This window comes from Urocampus carinirostris, chromosome 3, assembly GCF_059441175.1.
Source record: "Urocampus carinirostris isolate Australia breed hairy pipefish chromosome 3, RoL_Ucar_1.0, whole genome shotgun sequence".
NCBI classification, from domain to species: Eukaryota; Metazoa; Chordata; class Actinopteri; order Syngnathiformes; family Syngnathidae; genus Urocampus; species Urocampus carinirostris.
Genome location: NC_142351.1, coordinates 50,014,420 through 50,038,746, shown reverse-complemented (window position 1 = coordinate 50,038,746; position 24,327 = coordinate 50,014,420). Strand labels below are relative to the sequence as shown.

At 39.8% G+C, this 24,327-nt stretch overlaps 1 protein-coding gene across 3 annotated transcripts in view; it reads left to right on the top strand.

Moving 5' to 3' along the window:
• The window catches only part of sema3b (sema domain, immunoglobulin domain (Ig), short basic domain, secreted, (semaphorin) 3B), a 117,589-nt gene that overhangs the window by 57,389 nt on the left and 35,873 nt on the right, over window positions 1-24,327 (top strand). Inside the window, exons 1-2 of one of the 3 annotated variants that reach the window (XM_088332253.1) lie at window positions 3,465-3,943; window positions 11,830-11,931. The exons of 1 other annotated variant lie outside the window; for it this stretch is intronic. The gene's annotated coding sequence lies outside the window, so the exon portion shown is untranslated. Of the gene's footprint in view, window positions 1-3,464; window positions 3,944-11,829; window positions 11,932-24,327 lie in introns of those variants that run through there. One more of the 3 variants, XM_088332251.1, reaches the window with a different exon arrangement.

The following is a 24,327-nucleotide window of genomic DNA, read 5'->3' as shown; positions in this document are numbered from 1 at the left end:
TTTAATTCGTTGTGGGAATAGCTTCGTCACCTGAACATTTTGTGAGTAGAGACGCATTTTAAATGTAAATGCAATAATCCCTTTCAAGCCCCGCAAAAGTACAATGTGATATTTTTTAATAAATCATAAATAAATCATAAAAGGACATGAATCAAACACATGTTAGAATTATATTACCGCACACTAGACGTAAAACGAGAAATTAATGAAAACATTAATTTACCTTTTTGGGTCATGTTTCTTGAAAAACTGATCTAATGATGTCTGCTCTTGACAATCTGCCGGAGGCAGACATTCTAATGAACGATAACCCGACTTGCCAACACTTTTTCCAGGGGATTCCTTCCACACATTTCAAGACTTCATTGAATTTTGCTTGAACGTTTTTAATTCAGCCTCAATAAATAAAGGCTGCGTCATCTTCCCTGCCATCTTACCGCAACCCCTCCTCCTCGTCTTTGAACTCAGCGACGGTGATACATGAAGCCCTTTTGTTTACCTGTGGGAAACTCTGGGAGTGGCTAATAGCGCTTACTGTAGGCTACTGTATATGTTTAGCAATGTCCAATTAGGTTCAAAGAACCCTTATCCTTTATTTTCTACTGCGCCTATCTTGTTTCACATTACGTCCATCAATGCTGTTCTGGGCGGAACACATTAAGTTTGAGGGAAGGGGTCTGTGGGGAGTGCTTGAGAGTGACATCATGCTTGTCCCCACATGTTATATTGTCATCGTGGCATGAGAAAGGTGAAATTAAGAAAAGGCCTGTTTTTAATAAAGTCGAAACACCAACCGAAAACCTCAAAGATAAAAAAGAAGAGTGTATGCGATCATGTCTAGGAAATAAAAAACAAAAACAATAAAGTACATATAAAATATTATAAATGAAATAAACCCCCCAAAAGTATGTAAATTTAAAAAAAAAAAGAACCCAAAGATAGCAGATGGCCCGAATGGAGGGACTGCAAAGACCAGCGGACTAAACGCCAACCCAAAACCCAAGAAAGATGAACAATGACTAGTATATTAAAGCACACGTGCAGTATGAATGACCTGACTAAGACTGCAATGATGAAACAAGCCAGGAGATGGTGACCATCAGTAAAGGGTTCCAAATTCCATACATCTCTCTTAAATGGCCACTAGAGGGCAGCTAATCTAGGTATTGGCTACCGCAATAGTACCGAAAGGGAATATTGGCACCAATACTCATTATCATGACTCTCCCCTTTTTGAGTTGTTTTTTGGTTATCTTAACAGAAATGAATTGGGATAAAGGTAAAATAAGAGAATTTGTATCTAAATTGCAACAGCAGAAAATCTTGTGGTATGTTATGAAACTTAAAAGGACATTTCAACAACTTTAGAAGACCACAATAGCTACCGCAACAATTGTGACAATAGCTGCTTTGACACTGAATGAACAAATGAGTTCCAAAGCGAGTGCTAAAACCCAAATCCACCTGGGTTGACCTACTGAGGTCACCGTGGCAACAAGACACGCTTGTCTTCATTACAGTTTAGGAAATAAGACTATGCCGCGATAAGCTCTTGCACTCCCAGTGGTCCAAATGAGGAGAAATGATTCGCTTCATCGATTGAGGAATGGGTTTTAAAGCCTTCAATTCCAGCTACCATGAAGTCTGAACTTTGCTTCCGTTCGGGAGATTTTCCGATGTGGAAGTTCATTCAAGTTTGGTCAGATAACAATTTAAAGGTACGGTATTACAAATTGATTTTTTTTTTTTCAATTACGCACAGAATGTGTAGGGTTCCTCCCCACAATTATCCAAATATGTTGCGAAATATTCTATGCAGCAAGGGACTTGAGCAACGTAGTGTCAAAGTTGACCCATCTGGTGCGTTTGTGGTAAAGCTGTAACTTCATTCAAATAACACAGAACTTTCAAAGCGCCAAATCCCATTAACTAAACATATGAGGCCAGCTCTGAAACAGAGAGTTTGTACAGTTGTAGTTAACTGCGATTGCATACCTCTCATTTCTGGTAGGGTAAATTGTAATTTTGCTTACCCTGTTTTCTCCTTCTTTTAGGTAGGAGATTGTGGGTTTTCATTTGTGTTTTTGGCCGTGCGTGTTGCGGTTGGTAAGATGTTGTCTGGCTAGCCCATTGCTAGCGCCAGGGCTGCTGAGGGCTTTTCTGTTTTGTTTACTCCAGGTTGATGCCTGTTGGCTGCCCACCATGTATTGTTTGGCCAGCGAGCCTGGCGTGGCTGCCAGTTTTGCCGTCTCGCTTGGTTTATTCCTGGATTACAGCTGCCGTTTCCCGGTTAGCCTGGTTGCTCACTGCATGTTTTTTGGTCAGCCAGCCTCGCTTTTTTCCGCCAAGTCCGCAGCCGACCTTAATTGATTGGTCCCCGTTAGCCCCCGTTTGCGCTCCCTGTGTTATTTTTACCAGTCAGCCCCTTTTTGGCTGCTCATCCTTTGTTGTACTGCATCCACCGGTGACACATCGCCGAGGAAATTTCCACAAAAACTGCCAACACTTCACTTAGAACATTTGTAACTTCTTCGAGTAATTAACAGAGGATGTTCCTCTGACGTCGTCACCGGTCAGAAAATGCATTATCTCAGAAAAATATTGGAATACAGTGAAACCTCTCTAGTTCGCGGGTTCAGAGCTTCGTGGGTCTAAAAATATTCAAAAATTACATTATTTTACAAAATTTGAAAACAAAATATTCAATTAGAATTAGTAATTGCATCATTTTACAAAATTTTAAAACACAAAGAAATGCACGTACAGTAATACACCCATTTTCTATACGGTATGGTACCATTTTATTCTTGTACAGGTATTACTGTAATCTTAAACCCCCAGAAATATAAATTATAAATGTTAATTTGTTGCGCAAAACAACTCATGTTAGCTAATTGTAGTGTTTGCTTGTTTTTGAAAGCTGGTAACGATAATTGGTTGTAAGTAAATTGTTTGGTAGAACAGTGTTCTAGACCCTCAATTGTTATTGTAAACAGACAGTTTTTTTTGTTATAACATTAATTTCACTCTCTCTCTCTCCACCCGTATTCTATATGGTGTACTGTATACAAGGGGGGTATACTGTATACCTGTATACGTTTTTTAAAGCATTTTTGAAGGGGCGCCGCTACTTCGCGGATTTTCAGTTTTCGCAGGTGGTCTCGGTCCCCATTAACAGTGATAACTGAGACTTCAGTGTATACCAATGGAATACTGATCGATTTGATGCAAAAACAAAGTTCTATTTCCTCACATTTTCCATGTTTAAGAATTTAAAAGTATATTTGAAAAAATAATGTGATAGTTTGTACAGTAGTGGGCAAACAAAACGGATAGAATGAACAAATACGCACACACTGAGAATGCCATAGCCCCTTTCCACTCCCCTTGGTCTTTTATCCCACCTTTCCCTCCTCCCTCTATGGCTCCATCCCACCCTGCCTCTCCCCTCTTGAATTAAATCCATTATTCCTGCCTGCTCTCCCTTGGAGCACTTCAGCGCCGCTCAGCTCCCATTTGTGTGTGCATGTGCTTGTGTGCGCAACCCGCTCACATGTGGACGTCAAGAAGACTTTTGTCAGTTTTCCAAGTGCCGCCGCTCATCAGTGAAAAGGACTGCGGGACTGGGGAGTACCAAATTTGACTTCCTGGGAAGCTTTTCTGAGATAGAAGTTGATTTTTCTTTTTTAACCTTTGAATTATCTTTTTGGATTAAAAAAAAAACAATCTGTGGGATTTATATGTATTTAAAGTAACTTTTAATAGTGTCTGACTTGCACTCCTTTAGAACTTACCTCTTCAAGTTGCACATTGGATGTGGAAAATAGAAAAGGAAATAATAGAAGAGGATTTTTTTTTTTAACACGGATTTTGAAGCTGATGCGGACTGATTCTGATTTCCGGGAGTCCAATTGCTTGTTGGGTTGCAAAGGCCAATGGACAGGTGAGTGGCATTTATTTAAGGAAATGCGCAATTCCGGGATCTTGATTTGAGATTTGTTTTGTATTGGCTCATGCCAGAAGCCGGGTGCTACATTTGGACTCACACGTGGTGCTCCTGCACGTTTTTTTTTTAATTTACTCACAGCATTATGGGCGTTTATATCAGGATACACACGAGTTACGTTTTATCATAATTACTTGAAATGACGCCCTCTTCCTGTTCTTTGCTGCGATTGTAACTAATCTCACCTTACTTTAGGTTTAATGTTGGCATCGGTGGGGGACATAGCACATATTTTGGGCGATCACAATATTGTTGGGGACAAAACAATAATTGCCCGATATTGGTGGGGAGGGGTCCCCCTCCATCGATGCCAGAATTACGGGGGTCAATTTACACTGACCAAATACTGAGCTTACTGATACACCAATGACTCCTTTTATTGACTTTTCTATTTGCTATCCACTTCAAGTTGGAAGCATGTAAGTGTCTGAAACGTCACCACCCAGGCAAAAATGTAATCTAGAAATATATATGGGAAGTGTGGTTACCAGTCAAGCTTTACAACCAGAAAATGTTGTGTTCTGTACCTATAAAGGCATTGGACATATAATTGTTTTAAGCTTTTGTCATTCATCCATTATCTGCACCGCTTATCCTCAGTAGGGTCACAGGGGTGCTGGAGCTCATCCCAGCTGTCTTTGGGCAGTGGGCAGGGGACACCCTGAACTGGTTGCCAGCCAGTCGCAGGGCACACAGAGACAGACAACCATTCACTCACTCATTCACACCTAGGGGCAATTTGGACCGGCCAATTAGCCTGCCACGCATGTTTTTGGAATGTGGGAGGAAACCGGAGTGCCCGGAGTAAACCCACACAAGCACGGGGAGAACATGCAAACGCCACACAGGAAGGTTCGATCTCGTGACCTCAGAACTGTGCCGCACAAGCGCTAACCACTGCGACGCCATGCTGTCCAGCTTTTGTCATGATTTAGTCAAAAACAGTTGAACAATGCTAACTTTTTGGAAAATACTTTCTAAGAAAAGGGGCTTTTTTTGTGAAATAATTCATTTCAGGCAGAACTTTCACTTTGGTGCTTTTTTTTTTCATTTGTGATACCTCCAATATCAAAACAATGTTTTTCATAATTACAAGGGAACTTTGCTGTCAAAATAACGTTTTATTATAACTTATGCATGAATGACGCGTGGACTTTGCAATAATTTTTCAGTGTCTGATGTTTCGGGTGACGTGATCATTTTTGGCCCTCTACACATTTTCAATCTCTGGATAGGTTATGCAAAGTAACACTAGGAAGTGGGGGCTCCTCGATGTGTGGACAAAGATCTGATCAAAGCCATCTAGTGGTGATTTATCATATTTTAAGTATTCCCAGATCGCCAAAGCCTTAAGAATATGTAATTCTTATTATTTTAAACAAACAAAAAACAAACACACATTTTTATGTTTTGGCACTCACGGACAAAGTTTCTAAAAATGCAATCTTGCGTTATGGCACGGAATGAGTTAATCCAGTTTCAAAAATTAAAGAGATTGTGTTCTTGGATATTCATGGCTATGAAATGTAAATTAATACTTATCAACTTTCCTTGAAAATCACAAGAGTGCCTTAAGGACAGTCACATCTGTTAGGGGAAAAAAACGATTTGATCCGTTATGTCCACTTGGTATTTAATTCATTTTCTAATCAGACCCACAAACTACAGGCAGAGCTCAATAGTGGTACACAAAGTGACTACAAGTCCTTTTGGGATTTGAGCAGGCACAAAAAAAGCAAAGTGAGACGTTGAGAGGCAGTAAGCCCGGCGTTTCTTGAAAGAGCCACAGAGGAGATCATGAGCGTATTTCACTACTTGCTGGTAAAAGGCCATCTGGACCACGATACGGCATGGAAACTTTCCCAGCCGCTTGCATTTGTCGGATCAAGTCAAAGTGGTTGGATCGGCAAGGAAATCATTGAGACGGATGACAACAGATCCTGTCTTAATGAATGCTAGATCTAGAAATAATAAGATGCTATTTTGGCATCATGGCACATCCATTGTTACTGTTAGGGGGAACAAAAACAAAGTGCTTAGACAAGGAAATGGGGTGAAAGCCTCTCCATAAGAGTGGATGCAATACGGTGGGTTACCCATGTATTTGATTTGACTCAGTTGGCGTATCTTTGCCTCGATGTGTTTTTGTTGCAACCTTTATCAGATAGCTTCAATCAAGCATCCCAACATGACAAGAATTTGGAGCACAGGGTATGATTGTATATTTAAAGTTAAAGTGTGTAATATTTGACCACTCTCTATGTGAATGGTGTTTTGTGCAACCGAAAACACGTGCTAAAAAGCACAAGTAAGAACACAAACTCAAAAAGTGACTGATACTCAATATTAGTTTGTTTAATTTTGGCCTAGATTTTTGCAAAGATAAAAGGGGAAACAAAAAAGGAAAATAAAAGAGATGAAAAAGGATGGAAAAAAAGGGAAAAATAAAAGATTAAAGTAAGCGGAAAAAAGGTACAACAGAATAAACAAGGAAAGAAGGAAAAAGAAAAATGTGAAAAAAAAAAAGAAAATTAAGGGGAAAAAGCCATAGAACTGGGAAAAATAAAAGAGGACAGGGAAGGCTAACAATTAAAAAGAAGTAAAAGAAAGAAATATAAGTTTCAAAGAAATGCATATCAAACCGGGTGACCTTTGCGCCAATTAGTAGCAAAAAGTAGCTCTCAGCTTGAAAGAAAGAAAAGTGAGACAGTGAAACATATCACAAAAATAATTAAAATGTGAAAAACATATCGTACAGTGGATGCATTTTTTACTGTGTTCTAATTTCTTTCTGTTTTTTGGCGCTGAAAAAAGACATAATCTAAATAAAGTGCAAAAGAAAAAACACAGGCTTTGACGATAGCCTTGGCAGCAAGATGGCGGCCGATCATGTCAGGTCCCCCTCGGTGAGGATCATCTTTTGTCTCTTTTTTCTTAACCGGCAAGTATTTAGAAAAAATACATGTTCAGATGATAGTTTTCATATTTTGCCTTTTTATTGAGAAAGATAAAAAAGAAAACCAAAAAAAGGAAAGAAAGAAATCAAATTCTGCCATTTAAATGAGTATTGTTTGTGTTTTTTCAAGTGAAGTCCTCTTTTTTTATCAACAGGACTCGTTAGATAATACACACAGTCCTTTTTAACAAGTTGGCAGGTTATACAGTCATCAGCATTAAAGTACTCTTGCACTCCCTCTTGTGGCCACCCATGCGGCTGGCCCTTTACACACTTTAAAGCATCTACTTTCAGAACGGATTAAGTTTGTTTTTAAGAGTCAGATCATACTAGTAATGGTAAAACAAACATTTGATGTTGCACTTCCTTTCCACTTTGAATGAAGTCTTTTTGATTCAATCCAGGAAGTGAGCCTGTTCCGCTTGTCCTTGTCCTTGTGTGTTTTCACACAAGAATGTTATGAACGCATTCAATGCCAAATGGGAAAAAGTGCCAGTCAATTTTTGCAATTCTGATTTATTTTTGAAGGCCAACAGAAAATTGTGTTCTGTAGCTATATCGTCATAGGACATATCAAAAGAAAGCTTGAACCACCATTTTTCATTTGAAAAAATAATATATTTTTAGCTTTTACCTTTGTTTTAATAAACAGTTGAACATTGCTTTCTTAAAAGTACTTGTTTCCAAGAAAACTTCAGGGGAAAAACGTATTTTTGTGAACTTTTCAGCACCCACTGATGTGATCACACAATTTCGGTCACTTGGGGGTCGCCCACACACTCTCAGTGAGTGGATAGAGGTAGCAACACGGGTGAGTGGGGGTTTCCTTGATGTGTGGACAAAGAGCTGATCAAAGCCGTTTCTGATATCTAGTGCTCATTTATCATACTGAAATCTTTCCTAGATGCTTGCAAGGGCTAAAGCCCTTAGAACAGGGGTCGGGAACCCGTTTGACTCAAAGAGCCATAAAACCACACCATATACTTGGAGACAACATTCAACAAAACCACTAAATCAGCTCTCCGGACAAAAGCTTATTCTTCAGCTCATTTGATATGTCAAAAATAATACTTTCAAGGTGCGAGCAGTTCTCTTGTAAAAATGTCACCAAATTCTGCAAATGAGGATCCTCACGTATTTACTTTCCGCGCAGACAGCACAGGACGAGAGACAATAGGGGTTGCTTGCGCTCTTTGCATAGCTCTGCTGGCGTTTTGGCGTAGTTACAGTTTGTTCTGTGGATTCATCATAAGTCTCTCAACAGTGAACATGGTTTGTTTAATAGGCTTGCTTATAAAGGATTCCTTAGAGATGTATAGACAAAACGAGGATTTTGGTTTGACATCTGAATGTAAACTGTAGGTTAAAAACCTTCCCCTTCTATACTGGAATGTACCATCATTTATCTCAGCCTTGGTTCGGCATTGCATGCAAATTATGTCTTTGAGCCATATGTACTCATGAAAAGAGCCATAATTGCCTCGCAAGCCATAGGTTTCCTACCCCTGCTCTAGAATTAAAAATAAAAAAGCATTTTTACGCTTTGGCACTCAGAGACTATGTTTCTGAGAACGTATTAATACGTTCTGGCACTGAGTAAGGTATTTTTGTCCTTTTTCAGAAATGAACCCAGGAAGTGTGTTCCATTCATCCTCAGTGTCTTTTCACAAAAGAAGGCAATAAGACGTTCTTCATTGCATGCTGGGAAATTTGCTTTCTCATAAGATTACACAACTGGTCTTTTTTATCTTTTGTTTCAATTCCCGCTTCTTTTGTCATGCATGCTTGCAGACTGCAGGATGCCACGCTAGGTTCTTCACGGGACTGTCTGTAGCCAAGAGTTGACAAACATAGGGCCCACAGGCCAGATCAGGCCCACCAGCGGATTTAATGTGGCCCGCAAGACCATGCTGAGAGAAGCGTGAGAGAAAAAAGAGCCAAAGAAAAACCTGCAGTTTTAAATATGTGAATCAAAGCCAGGCACCACTCTCAAAACAACTGTAGGTGTGTTTCTTTCTTTGACTTTTTATTTTTATTTCCTTATTTTTCTCTTACTTTCCTCTCTCTTTCCTTCTTTGCAGTGCTCTTTCTTTCTCTTTTGCTCTCATTCTCAATCTTTCTCTCTCTCTCTTTCTCTGTGTCTCTTGCTTTCTCTCTTTGCCTTTTATATTTTTTTCTCTCTCTAACTCTTTCTTTCTTTTTTTCTTTCTGTCATTTTTTCCCTCTCTTTCTCTTTTACCCTCTCTCACATTCTTCCTCTATCTTATCACTCCTCCCTCCCTCTCACTTTCTTTCTTTCTCTTTCTTTATCTGTCTCTTGCTCTTTCTTTATCCATCTCTCCTTCTATCTCTCTTTTTTAGTCTTTCTTTGTCTTTTTCTTTTAAATTGTCACTTTCTTTTTGTCTCTCTCTCTTACTCTTGTTATCACTCTTTCTCTTTATCCCTCTATTTTTCCATTGTAAGCGCTCTTTATCTCCCCTCATTTCCTCTCTTTTTTCTCTCTTTTTCTTTCTTCGCCTTTTCCTTTCTATCCCTCTCCTTTTATCTCCCGTTCTCTCTTTCTCAAATCTACTAGTCCAGCTCCCAGTTATCCAAATAGCATTTAAATATTTATAGAGAGTGAACTGGTTGCCAGCCAGTTGCAGGGCTCACAGAGACAGACAATTCGCTTGCTCAGTCACATCTAGGGACAATTTGTACCGGTCAATTAACCTGACGTGCATGTTTTTGGAATGTGGGAGGAAACAGGGTGTCCCCTGCCCACTGCCCCAAGACAGCTGGGATGGGCTCCAGCACCCCCGCGACCCTACTGAGGATAAGCGGTGCAGATAATGGATGGATGGATAGATGGATGGACAAATCTTTCAAAGCCTGTTGTTCAACACTCTGCAGATTTTTTTTTTCTTGTTTTACTTTGGTGGAGCAGTTGCGCCAGGTATTGGACATCTCAGGTATGAATCTCTTTGACTTCATCTGGCCTAGGACTTGTAGCTATCCCGGTGGGCAGAGTGGAAGACTAAGCCAAGCTAAGTGCTACAATGAAAGCTTAGTGGGACACCAGGCCAATAAACAACTGTGATGATTAAAACTACATGAAAATATACATTAATATAATTATTTCAGCAATATTATTTTGTATAATCTACAATATTGTTGTGAAGTGTGTAGAAGGCAGTGTTTAATGTGTATAGCGTGGTGAGCTGGTTCTGGTGTAAAACTGTATTTGTTCTAATGGTAATAAAACCAGTTAACATATTCAATGCCAAACATGAACATGGTTTTCCCAATTGTTTGTGAATAAATGTGTTTAAAAAGATCCCTTGTCATCCGCGTTTATAAATGTAGGGTGGGTTACTAAAGTAGGCTGAATGATAAAGCATAATACTTTAAAAATTTGGAGTTTACATTCGTTTAGTGATACAACCTACCTTTGGACAGAAAGTCTGGATTGGACCCCAGAGCCAAAATGTCTTTGATGTCCCTGCTGTAGGTGACGATGCAGCTAGGCAATGCAAACTACTTGTTAGCGTTTCATATATAGACAAAGATAGCTGTTTCAGTTTTCATCAATCTTTACATGGCTTTAGTTGTTATTGTAATTTATACTTTTTACTAATGTATTGGTTAAATCAGTGTTTCTCAACTGGTGGCTTAGGACCCAAAAGTGTCTTCAGTGGGTCTTGGGCCTTTTCCTTGGCAAAACAATGCCAAGAAGAATAAAACATGGAAGTCCAATTACACTACTTAACAGTAGACGGTAATGCCTTCCATCAATCAGAGTACTTGAGAGAGACCACATCTCAGTTTATTGCAATTTTGTTGGTTTTATGTCCTTTTTCAGTCTATGACAATGGATCCTTAGAAGGTAAGGGGAAGGAAAAGTGGAAAACGGTGACAACGATGATTGAGTCAAAGTAAGAAATGGTTGTATAATAGAAATGTTAGTAAATGGCTTTTAAAAATATTCTAATTTTGATTAACTACATATTTAAATAATTATTGATGTTTAGGTACAAACGTTATTAATAGTTTTAATTTATTTTAGTATTTTCAAGCAGTTTTAGGTGGTCGCTTATATGCTATGTAGGCTCGTAGGTGGTACTTGAAATCATTTTGATTTTGCTAGTCATTTTGTTTTTTTTGGGGGGGAGGAAGGGGTGAAGATTTTTTTTTATTCTACTATATTTGCTTATACTACACAATCATTCCATTGGACACATTTTCTTGATTTGCATCGCAGCTTATATTAGGGGGTAATGGTGAGACCTGAGGCAAGAACTAGTGCTTTAAATTACTTCTTAAAACGATGACTGATGTGGGCATGCAAAGTTCCCGTGTTGCTGGAATTTTTGGCTGTCATCAGTTTTCGTCCATGACAGCCTGGAACCTCTCAAAGAAATTGTGGAAACATTGGAGATCACTTTCAAAGCATTTTTTCTTTGTTTTTGTGATGGCACTTAAAATGTTGTCATTTGTATTAGCGCAGTGGCTAAGTCAAGGATCAAGTCGAAATCCTCCTGAAATCGGGACTACCTTTAAATATGTAATCTGCTAGTAAAGTAACACCAAACAACCAAATTGTGAATGCAAAAGCGTGTAATTATATAAAAAAAAGAAAATTAAAATATCTCCATGCCTCTTTTTTTATTCTTTTGGATTAGAAATCATTTTCCAATTTTGTCAAACTCATTACTTTGAAGAAGAGTACAAGGTTGAGGGATCTTATATTGAGTATTTTGAATAAAGTTTTCGGTTTTTATACCCACAACAAGATTACCTGTTTTATTTGTGTTTTTTCATGTATTTTCTGCTTTCTCCTCACAAGGTACCGTCATATAATTTTGAATCTCATTTATTCATTGCAAGGTTTGTTTAAGGGACACTGTATACTGTTTGACCACTGGATATCGCTGTATAGTGGGGTGCGGCCAAAATTGAGCACTACAAAGCACAAGGAAGAAACTCAAAGTGAGCAAACCATACCATTTTTCTTCCTATTTATTTGCCTAGCCTTTCACAAAGTTTTGTTTTTTTGGGGGGTACGCTTGGTAACAAGATGGTGGACAATGTCACATTGTTTTAAGTATTTAAAAAAAATCCATGTTTCTAGGAAGGGAGAAAACCTCATATGCGGTCCCTTCTCAAGGTTTCTTCATTTTCTTCATGTTGAGGTTTTGAGTTATTCCTTGCCCTCATGTATGTATTTGATCAAGGGAGGGTATAATATCACTTTGTAATCGTCTGTACAGCCCTTTGAGACATCTTGTGTTTAAGGGCTATTCAAATAAACATGACTTGACTTGACCTGTCAACCTCAGCTAATTGCTCCCCTTTATAATGATTACAATTTACATTATCAAGTAACAATGAAGCCTACAGACACAACGCACTATCTATTAACATACGGCTTATGTAGAATAAAAACACACAATTTGTGTGAACTAGTTTATTTCATTTACCAAATAGACCACAGAAAGCAAATTTTACACCATCAGTCTTGGCTGCAGTAAATCCAGTTTTGCTACTATAAGTAGCAGTATATTGAAAACTAATTCGTATGCAATTTTTTTCTACAAGTCAAGTCATGTTTATTTGTATAGCCCTTAATCACAAAGAGTCTCAAAGGGCTGCACAGATTATTGCAAACCACAGACTATTATTACACCATCCCCTGATCTAATACCTACATGAGGGCAAGGAAAAACTAAAAAAAACTCAACATGAGGAAAATGAAGAAACCTTGAGAAGGGACCATTTCAGAGCAAAGTCTGAAAGATATGAGGAAGCAAGTCTATGCATGATTTTGTATACTACCAACAGAACCTTAAAATCACATCTTAAGCTAACAGGGAGCCAATGCAGGTTACTAAAATCGGGGTAATGCAGTGTTCATTTTACCTGTGAAAAGTGATTGGTCCCGGGGACTCGCATGCTCAAAAATCTATGGGTCCCCAGAATTTACTGTTATCGAGGTTGAAATTGTAAATCGGCGACAAATATATAATATAAATCTATGTATTCAGTTTTAATCATCACAGTTTATTGGTAATACAAATCAGTTATCACTTCAAGATTTTTCACTTCACATCAATATTGTACATTATACAAAATAATATTGCTGAAAAAAATATATTAATGTATATTTTCATACAGTTTTAATCATCACAGTTAATTGGTAATACAAAGCAGTTATCACTTCAGATTTTTCAGTTCACAAAAATATTGTACATTCTACAAAATAATATTGCTGAAATATTAGTCTATATATTCATGCAGTTTTAATCATCACAGTTAATGGGTAATACAAACCAAGTTATTACTTCAGATTTTTCAGTTCATATATTCTTCGTGGTTTGCTGTCCCGCCACAATTGTAATGCCTTCTCAAGGTCCAATTCAATATCATCCTCCTAACAGCGTAACCAGGAATATAATTTAGTCCATTTTGGCAGAAAAGTCCTTTTCTTGCTAGGAGTAGTCTTTTGTTTATTTTCTTTCGTCGAATCATTCGCTTCATCACACGTGTTTTCCTAGCCTCCACGATCTTCCATATAATTTCTCCGCCGTTTTTTCGTGACGGAATTATTGCTGTTGTAAACACTTTCTGCATTATGTTTAGACTTATTACTGAGACTGAAGAAATTACCAATTTTGTGTTGATTTTCACCTTCCCTCGACGACAACCACCACAACAATGACGTAATCTCGAAGCAACGAGATCTTGTTGGCCGAGATCGGCGTGCAGACAAAAACTTGAACCGTTAGACCAAAACAACAATGGCGGATCTGCCTGACGAAAAGTTTGGAGTGCAGTAAATCTTTGTTCGAAAAAAAGTAATCAGTTAATAATGATAATTTTGTGTCAAAAAAGTTGCGTCCCTGGGACGGACGTTGATTTGACACTATGCGTCCCTAGCAAAAATGATGCGTCTAGGACGCAGGGACGCGGGCAAACGAGAACACTGGTAATGTGATCAAAATTTCTTGTCTTAGTTAAAAGCCTTGCTGTAGCATTTTGTACCAGCTGAAGGCTCTTGATTTTGGACTTTGGGAGACAGCAGAGTAGTGCATCACAGTAAACGAGACGGGAGGTGACAAACGCATGAATTATAATCTCCGCATCCAACTCGGACAGCATGGGGAGAATTTTGGCAATGTAGCGTACACAATTTGAAATGATCAAAGAATATAAACAATATAGCGGAAACGTATTGGTTGACAGGTATGTCATATTTTAATTCATATAAATATTTTTTTTGTAGAGAAACGTCTTCACAAGGGGGCGCTAAATAATACACAATGTCCCTTTAAGATTCTAGGACTATGTGGTCACCCTCCTTTTCAAGCTTCCTGCCGTTGTTGGCTTTTTTCTAATTTTTCAAAAATAGCTCTAGCTCATTTATCTCGTCTCTGTTCTCTGATTTTACAACAGAACTTTGGGGTCTGCAAGTTAAATGTATGAACTCAATAATTCATGCATTGTGTTTTGCGGAACTGCAGCTAGCTCTCTAACCTCAATCTCTAGATCTCAAAAGCCAACCACAACCGGAAGGCCGAGCACGCTTTGTCTAATCGACTTAAGGCTTTTTTTAATGGGACGCCTTGTCCCCCCCACCTACTCAATGGAATCAGGCTTTCTTGCTTGCTTTTTCCTTCTCCATCCACTACCTCTTGGCATGCTGCTTCTGTGTCTGTTGGAGCTGAACTGAATAAAAGTGTCAGCGTCCCCAATGGCTTTTTTCTTTTTTTATTAAGATGCATTATGGAACTAGCTGGGAGTTTGTGCGATTGTCGAGGAGTGAGTGTGTGAGTAAGTGCCGAGTGAGAATGTGTACGTGAGTCCTGAGTGGGCTCCCACAGTTACACACGAGCACACAATGAGACTTGTCGCTCTTTTAATAGCCGTTGACAATCGAGTCAGACTCCCAGAAACGATGACGTGAAATGTGTGCAAGTGTAGCGCTATACAATATGTTGTGTCAATGCAACACAATTTCCCCCAGTAAGGTCGCACGCTCATTCGCAGACAAAGGACACACACAAAAAAAAACAAAGTCACCAGAGCCAAATATAAATCACGCTTTATGAATGCATTTTTCCCACCAAAATCGCTTCCTCAGTGTTAGCAGGGAAAATGTGATGCTGTTATCATTCGTTTTTTCGTTCAATCTTGACACGCAAATGTAAAAAAAGGAAACAACACAACCATTCTTTTGTTCACTCGGAGTGCAGCGCAGTGTGGCACAGGAAGCCAAGATGTGTGTTGCTTCTTGGAGCCTTCATATATACCTTTGTCCATTCACATGTGTGTCCATGTATATGCACCAGCAGGTATTGGAGTTTTATGTTCCTGTCCCGTTGTGTTGGAAAGACTGAGCTGTGTGAGCTTATAAAAGCTGGCTTGTCTCTGTGCCTCAATAGATTCATTATTCATAAAAATGTGTGCCGGGAGCTGAGACATGCGTGTGTATGTGCACAATGTATGCATGTATGAAAGATTGTAGGGATGTTGATTCAGCGCTCGGAAAAAGTCTAAAGCCCACACAAGTTTTTCATTTTTTAACACAGTTATCTTGGCAGGCGGCAGGTCCAAATGAAAATTGTTGGAGAAAAACTTCAGAAAATAGGAATCTATCACCCTTTTCTATCTTACGTATTACCCAAAGTAATTTTGGGGTTAGCCAGAAAATCCCTGTAAGGGGCCGGTCACACAGACATTTGCGGCTGAATCACGGCTAAAATTTTGCGGTTTTTTTTTGCCCGTGGTTGCCCGGGATGGAAAATGCGCAAAATTTGACAACCCGCCGTTCGTCTGTGGTATGGCCGGAAAAAAGATGCCGGCGACTGTTCCGCTTCCTCATCGCGTCATTTCTGCGTCATTTTCTCGTGTGGACCACGGGTATAAAAGCTCCCGAGCCGGTGTTGTGCCCAAATCCGACTCCTACGCAACACACCCACCCCCCACACCCTCGCGTGAACGCGCATTCTGCTGCGATCGCTTTTGATTTTTTCATCCGCGTTAACAAACGCATTTTGTAGAATACGATCGCACTTTATTGTTTAAATAAACGCGTTATATAGACTAGGATCTCCCAATTATTATAATTAGCTCGCTTCATTGTTTTAATAAGCGTTTAATATAGAATACGATCGCTTCTGATGAAAGCGCAGCAGAATGCGGGTTCACGCGAGGGGGGAAGGATTTACCGTTCGATTACGTTCACAACAAAAATAAATACGGAATGGATCATGTTGTATTACATTCCCAACGAATGCAAGACGAAGTGGATTTGGTTATATGTTCGCCATTACATTCCCTATAAGTGAGATAAAACGAGGTAAAACTGGTTGGAGAAGCGAGGAAATGCAAATCTCGGCAGGGATGTATTTCTCGGGCTGTAGAATTCATGAACGCTCTAGACACAGTCCCGTGAATATCAAGATTTCAAGCTATGGCATCATATGTATTTTATTATCTTGAATAAGAAATGTCAAGAAATAGTAATGGGTTAAGACGAGATCACTACGCTGACGGGGAGGGTTTATTGAGGGTAATTGTTTTATCTATTTTGCTAATTATCCATTATCGATCAGTTCATAACACGTTACAAAGCTTAGGAGCCGGGACTCTTACTCTCGGCCAAAAGGGGTTTTGGGCTTTTTAAGGGTTATTGTTCTATCTTCGTTATTCGTTATTCATTATCCATTATCCGTTATCAGTCAGTTCATAATACGCTACAAAGTAGCCGGGACACTTATTCTCAGCCAAAAGGCCAAGCTAAGGTCCTAGCCCTAAAGCCTTGCTGCGATCATTGCGAATGCACCGTTCCCGGAGGTACTGCAATACCGGGCGGATGCGTGGAGTGGACAGAGCAAGCTCTTATAGGCCAAGCTAAGGACCTAGCATCAAAGCCTTGCTACGACCATTGATAATCAGATTCAGATCTACTTTATTGTCATTCTAGTACACGTGTATACAGAACGAAATGTCGATACATCTGACCCGCACAGTTTCCTTGAATGTACAGATATAAGTAAAAGTTGTATTGTATTATGGCTACGTATAGTATTTTACCATAGTGCCGATAGTGCAAGAGGAGTAGCTAACCAGATGTGCAAAATGGGCATTCAGGTTAACAAGTCTGGTAAACAATAACATTAACACTGTAACAATAACCCTGTAAGTACAATAGTGCAGAGAGCAAATGTGCAAGGAGTGGCAAGCTATAAAGAACTGCCAGTAGTGCAAAAAGTCAGATTAGCAGCCGTTTAGATTTAGGTTAACTATATGTTAGATTGACCATTTAACAGTCTAATGGCCAGGGGGACTAGACTACTGCGGAACCTGGTGGTCCTGCACCGCACACTGCAGTACCTCTTCCCAGAGGCTAGCAGAGTGAACAGTCCATGATGGGGGTGAGAGGGGTCCCCGATAATGTTCTTAGCATGGGATAGGCAGCGCTTCTGGCCAATGTCCTGAATGGAGGGAAGTGTAGTCCCGATTATTTTCTCTGCTGTCCTCGTTACCCTCCTCACACTACCCCAGTCGGTAGCGCTGCAGCCTCCACACCACACAGAGATACAGCTGGTCAGGATACTCTCTATGGTGCCCCTGTAGAATGTGATGAGGGAGGGTGGGGGCAGGTGGGCTCTCCTCATCCTCCGCAGGAAGTACAGGCGCTGCTGTGCCCTCTTAACCAGTGATGCAGTGTTCACGGACCAGGTGAGTTTGTTTGTAATGTGCACCCCTAGGAACTTGATACTGCTGACAACCTCCACAGCCTTGTTGTTGATGCAAAGTGGGGCATGGTTGGGCTGGTTTTTCGACAATGATCTCTTTAGTTTTGTCAACATTCAGGACCAGGCTGTTGTCCCTGCACCAGGCCACCAACTGCTCCGCCTCCTCTCTGTAGGCCAGGTCGTTGTCGTCCCTGATGAGGCCCACCACTGTTGTGTCGTCAGCATACTTCACGATGTGGTTTGTGGCGGACCTAGGGACGCAGTCGTGTGTCATCAAGGTGAACAGCAAGGGGCTCAGGACACAGCCTTGGGGGGAGCCCGTGCTGAGGTAGATGACATCTGAGATGTTCTGACCTATCCGCACTGATTGGGGTCTGTCACTGAGGAAGTCCAGCAGCCAGTTCCGCAGGGGGGTGTTGAAACCCAGGAGTCTCATTTTGTCTACCAGATGTTGTGGGATGATGGTGTTGAATGCTGAACTGAAGTCCAGGAACAGCATCCGCACATGGGTGTTCTTCTCCTCTAGGTGTGTCAGGCTCAGGTGAAGCGCAGAGGAGATGGCATCCCTGGTGGAGCGGTTTGTCCGGTAGGCAAACTGAAAGGGGTCGAATGAGGAGGGGAGACTGGAGGTGATGTGCTCTTTAACCAGTCTCTCAAAGCACTTCATTATGATAGGAGTCAGTGCAACGGGCCGGTAATCGTTGAATGATAAGATCTGGGGTTTCTTTGGCACAGGGATGATGTTGGCAATTTTGAAGCATGATGGTACTTTGGCTTGGTCTAGCGAGGTGTTGAAAATGTCTGTTAGTACACAAGCCAGCTGATCGGCGCACTCCCTAAGTACCCGCCCCGGAATGTTGTCCGGGCCTGGGGCCTTCCTTGTGTTGACCCCTCTCAGGGTCTTTCTCACGTCGGTTGAGTCCAGGTGGAGTGCTCTTTCGTCCTTATTTGGAACCGCTTTCGCTGCAGGGGTGCCGTTTTGTGCCTCGAACCTTCCAAAGAATTTGTTGAGGTCATTCAGAAAGTCCATGCTAGTGTCCTGCACTGTGGCGGTGGTTGGCTTGTATTTGGTAATGGCCTGAATGCCTTTCCACATATCCCTGGTGTTGGTTGTATTGAGGAAACGTTCCTGGATTTTTTGACTGTGCGTTCGCTTTGCTAGTCTGATAGCACGGTTCAGGTTAGCCCTCGCTGATCTCAGCGCCTCCTTGTCACCAGATTTAAAGACAAGGTTCCGTACTTTTAGTTGTTTGCGTATCTCAGCAGTCATCCAGGGCTTCTGATTGGCACGGGTGCATATAGTTTTGGTATTGCTGACGTCTTCTGCGCATTTACTGATATAGGCTGACACAGAAATGGCGTACTCATCTATATTTATTTTGTTGTTGTAAGTGGCAGCCGATTTAAACATGTCCCAATCAGTGCAATCAAAGCAGTCCTGTAGTGCCTCCATTGCCCCCTCAGACCACACCCTCACCTGCTTCACTGTAGGTTTTTCTCTGGTCAGCAGGGGCTTGTATGCTGGAATTAGCATAACAGAAAGGTGATCTGATGAGCCAAGGTGGGGGCGGGGAAAGATTTATTCGAAATGAAGAGAAACTACGCTGACGGTGATCCATGTTCACCCCCTTGACGTCACGAGCACAATGGTGTGCTCGGCAAATCGCGCTGTATATACGCGGAGAAAGGCGTTTGACTGTCACACGCGTAACACGCTAATTTCACGTAATAACACCGCGATACAGGCGCAGAACATGCTATTACCATGCTCCGCCCACGATTACCCGCTGAAATTTCCCGTCCTACCCATGTGTAACTACGCCCTGGCCGCGGCCAGAGCACGTCGTTCCGCGTCATTTCCGCGTCATTACCTCGTGTTGACCACGTGTGCGGCACGCGGTTTAACACGTGCTCAAACTTTTGAGCAGCTCAAAAGTTTTGAACGCGGCCAACCACGTGAAAATTTCCGACCGCGAGTAAAGCACTGCTCTATCTCGTCTATATGGCGGTCTCAAAACGTCCAATAGCGCCCAACTACATCTGCTTCACGGCCAGAAGTTTACGGCCGCGGTCCAGCCTCGATAAACTCGTGAAAGGCTGTGTCCACGCGCTCTCAAGAATTGAACAGCGCAAAATTTTTTCGCGCTGCCACCCGCGCGCGAATTTCCGACCTCGTGTTATGTACTGCCGTAACTCGTCTGAATGGCGATCTTAATGCGTCCTATAGCGTCCGCCTCAAAGTCAGAAATTTCTGGCCGTGATTCAGCCGCAAATGTCTGTGTGACCGGCCCCTAAAATAACACAAGCTTGTTTATATCTCACAGGAAGATCTAATGAGGGACAGTATAACTATACAGCATGTGCATAAGTCCAAAAGTATGTATTTCTTGTGTGTGTGCGTGTGAGTATGCCATCTAACTTTAAATCACGGAAAAAGCAGGTCATTTCTGTTCAATAAATCAACTTTTTTGCTAAGTTTGCGCATTGAAAATGATTTAGAACAGTGGTTCTCAATCGGTCTGATTTAAGGACCCACCGTTCCACCTTAATGACAAACTGCGACCCAGCAACATTTTCGAATGAAAGGATTGTGCAGTTTAAAGCTGTGATGATCAAATATATTCTCCTTAATTACAAAAAAGAACATGACCAGCAAAATCAAAGCGGCTTCAAGTACTGTCTATTCTCGCATATAAGCCTACATCGTGTATAAGCAAGCCCCCTAAAACGGCTTTAAAACGGCCACATACTAAAATAAATTTGTACCTAAAATATGAATAAAGAGTGTACATAAACATCAATTATTATTTTATTATGTAGACAATAAAGATTGATATACTGGTAAACAAGCTAGAAATCTAACATTTTAAAATAATTTACTGTACCTTCAAGGAGTGCTTTAATGGCAGACGAACACTATTTCGGATCTTCCAATCATTTTCTTTTCGCTGTTGTTACTGTTTTCCACGTTTTCTTCCCCTTATCACTAACTTTCTTAGCACCTATTATTATTAGAAGAAAAGGGAAATAAGACAAACAAAATCACAATAAAATGAGATGCGGTCCCTCTCAAACACATTTGGGATGGTGCCAATCGACTGAGGAAGAATTGAAGCAGGGTATAATTGCAATCTACTGTTAAGGAGCGTAATTGACCCTTCATTTTTTTTCTTCATAGCATTAATTTGTCAAAGCAAAAGCTTACTACCCACCAGTCGATAAATACTGATTGAAATGTGTGGTAACTTGAACAGCAATCAATTTAAAGTACTATATTTTTTGTACTATAAGGCACACTCATACAAAAATAATATTTGCCTGAAATTATAAAAGTCAAAGTATTATCAAGTGTGCCTTGCAGTCTGGAAAGATAGTAAATACAATCTGAAATGCATAATGATACAATGAAATGCGTCTTCATGAGGTAACCATTTATAAACAAATCAAGTTTAGTCGTGAAATCAGATTTCCTAACATTTATGTTCGATAGAACAAGTGTTTTTATTTTTTGATGTTTTATTTTTTGATGTATCCCTGTAGTTTTAATTCCATGCGCCTTATAGTCAGGTGCACCTTATCTATAAAATAAATAGCTCACAGAGGAATATTTTGAGGGTGCACCTTATAATCAAGTGCCTTATCGTCCCCAAAATATGGTAATTTATTATAGTAGTGGATATTTAGGTGGTGAAGAGAAATTACTTTTCTGAAAAGTAACCTGGATGATCCAGGTTGTGAGACAGGTAACTCAGGTGCTGGAGTTGAGCACTTCCATTAAGGTTTTAATTGCACAGAATGAAAATGGCTGCATGGTTTTCAGAAATGTGCAGTCAAAATATCCGCCAACCACCCTTATACTAAGAAGGCAGGGCATGATAATGACTAAACTTTATAGGTAGTGGGAAAATCCCTAGTTAACACCGCACCAATAAAACACAAAGCCTTCTCTTACCTGCAAACTAAAAACACAACTTGAAACAATATAGAGACAGAATAACAAGAGAACTAATGGATATATATTGAAGCCTAGGGATTATATCAAGAAGTAAATCATTACAAACAAATATAAAAATAATCATAAAGTGCATTAATAACAACTAAATAAGAGAAGGAGTTGTAAAATACTCAAATAATAAAAAGGTTTTACTTAAAGAACATACCTTCATTTTTATGTATATTCAGTGACACATTTCAAGATTACATCAGTAGCTTTATAACGCATCTGAGGGTACTAATGTTGACTCTCTAAAAACACACCTTGTAGTTTCTGCAAGAGTTTCATGTATTTAGGCCATTTTGAGATACTACTTAAAAGTTAAATTCGTTCATTTGTGATAAAATGGAGAATTTCCTACGAGAAACTCCCATGAACTAAAATGATTTATCACTTCATCAGTCAATAATCGGATAATGAACAGACTGTATTATAGCATCTATACGATGGGTGGGCATTTAGTCAATCATGATTGAGTGGTCAATTGCAGAGTTTTTTCAATCTGGGTCATTGTTATTTTCTGGTAAAAGTATTTATTTAGAGGTTGACTGAGTCTATTTATCCCAACTTCAAATAATTAAACAGGTAATAAAATAGTAACAACATGGTAAATACCTGATAAGTTGTTATTTCAGAAATGCATATAAAACTGGGTGCCCTTTGCGCTTAAAACGTAGCCCTCTGCTTGAAAAGGTTTGGATACCCCTGGTTTGCAATAAAGCATCACCATTTCACTTAAAATGATGTTACTAAGGCTTTGGGTAGTTGTAGAAATTGGTTGATCATCAACAACATAACACTACGAGAATGAAGAAGAATTGTGCAATGTTGGTTAGTGGCATCAATGTGGTATAATGTGATAAATGCAACTCTTTGTCGTGAAAGAAATCCTTGTGGTCAGAAGTGTGTGTCCTTCTAGCACTGTGTGTTCATGTGTGTGGTACACTGGTGTCCCAGCTGGCTCCTTACAATAGAACATTTACTTGTTCCATCCCCGGACTAGATTGGAATGACACGGTCACATTCAATAACGAATATGCTCTTTTAACAGATTAGCCAATCAATCAAATGTTTAAGTCATTCGATGCCAAAGAGCGCACCTAAACGGAAGAAAATAACGTTTTCTTGTTTTATTTAAAAAAATAACATTTTAAAGGGTTTGGCGGTACTCATCAGCAGGTATCAAACCTTTGAGAAGGGTTTCAGTATGGTAAATTACCTATAGATGGCAAGAGTTTCTTTGATCAGATTTGTCCACACATTGAGAAAGCCCCCACTTCCTAGTGTTACTTCCTTTTTCTGGCGAATGGATGTGTGTTGGCGGCCCCATATGGCAAGTAGGCGTAGTAAAGCATGCGATGATAGTTGTGACATATGGACAAATAGTAATAGTTACCTCCTCAACAGAACTTATTCCTTTCAAAAAAGATGACAAAGTCCCAATGTTATAGTCTGGTAAGAGAGGGATGACGTTTTGTGCATGTACGCAGGAATGCGGTCATCTGAAGAACTGCGATCACCACGGTGACCGAAAGTTCCTGTATAGTTCATGCATCAGTTCAGTTCTTGCGATAAAATGTTATTTTCAAAATAAGCTGTTTTCCTCTGAATTCTTCTTGGAAACGAGTATTTTCAAGAAACTTAGCAATGTTCAACCGTTGTTAAAAGCAAGAAACATTCTTTTTTCTATGAAAGATGAGGCTTCAAGCTTACTTTTGACATCTCCTATGCCTGTATAGTTATATAAAATGTTCTGAGGGCGTTCAAAAATGAGTCGAAATGGCAGAAAATTGGTTGGCACGGCTCTTCCAGTTTGAGAAAAACATCTGGCTTTGAAGGAGTTAAGAACCAATATTGAAACCATCCAACGCAAATGTTGGGTGGGTGTGGTTTATTTATTGACGGGTTACACCCAATGTTGGACACTTTACTTTTAAAGACAAGTGAGTTGGATTTTAAAGAGTCTATGAAAGGGGTAGCTGCATTGCTGTGGGAGTGGTCACAGATGGCTTCAATCATGATGAATGAAATCTTCCTTCTCTTTAAGTGTGTAGTTTATGTGAAGGATCATACATATGTTGCTAGTGGACCAATTGCTCTCTCAAAAAACATGTATTTGTAATCTAGCATACTCTTTTTCAACCTTGGTCCAAAAAAACGCACACTTTTTTTCGTACCAAAAATATTGGGGCTAGCCATATGTTGAAAATGTTTTATGTTGTTGTTTTTTTAATCAAATTAAATTATTATCATGGTTAATTTGTATATCAATATAGAGTGTTTATTTTTTGTGGCTTAGGTTATTCATTTTGGGTCGATATTTTGCTGTAAATTAGGATTTTATATAAATATATTTTTTAAATATGTTTAACCTGTTTGTTCAAGTTTTACTGTAGTCTAATTTTGTTTTGCAAGAAAATAATAATAAAATGATCTTTAAAAGTAGCAAAAAGTGGGCAATTTCCTGCTGCTTACTATACAAGGTCTTGTGGCACATGGGTTGTACTCACCAAAATTACCACATTACGTGTTGGACTACCGATTTTTACCCTTAAAAGCAGACTGATTAAAAAAAACATGCCTGCATTTTGAAGTTCAGACAACAACAAAAAACCTAGGCTTGAGACCAGT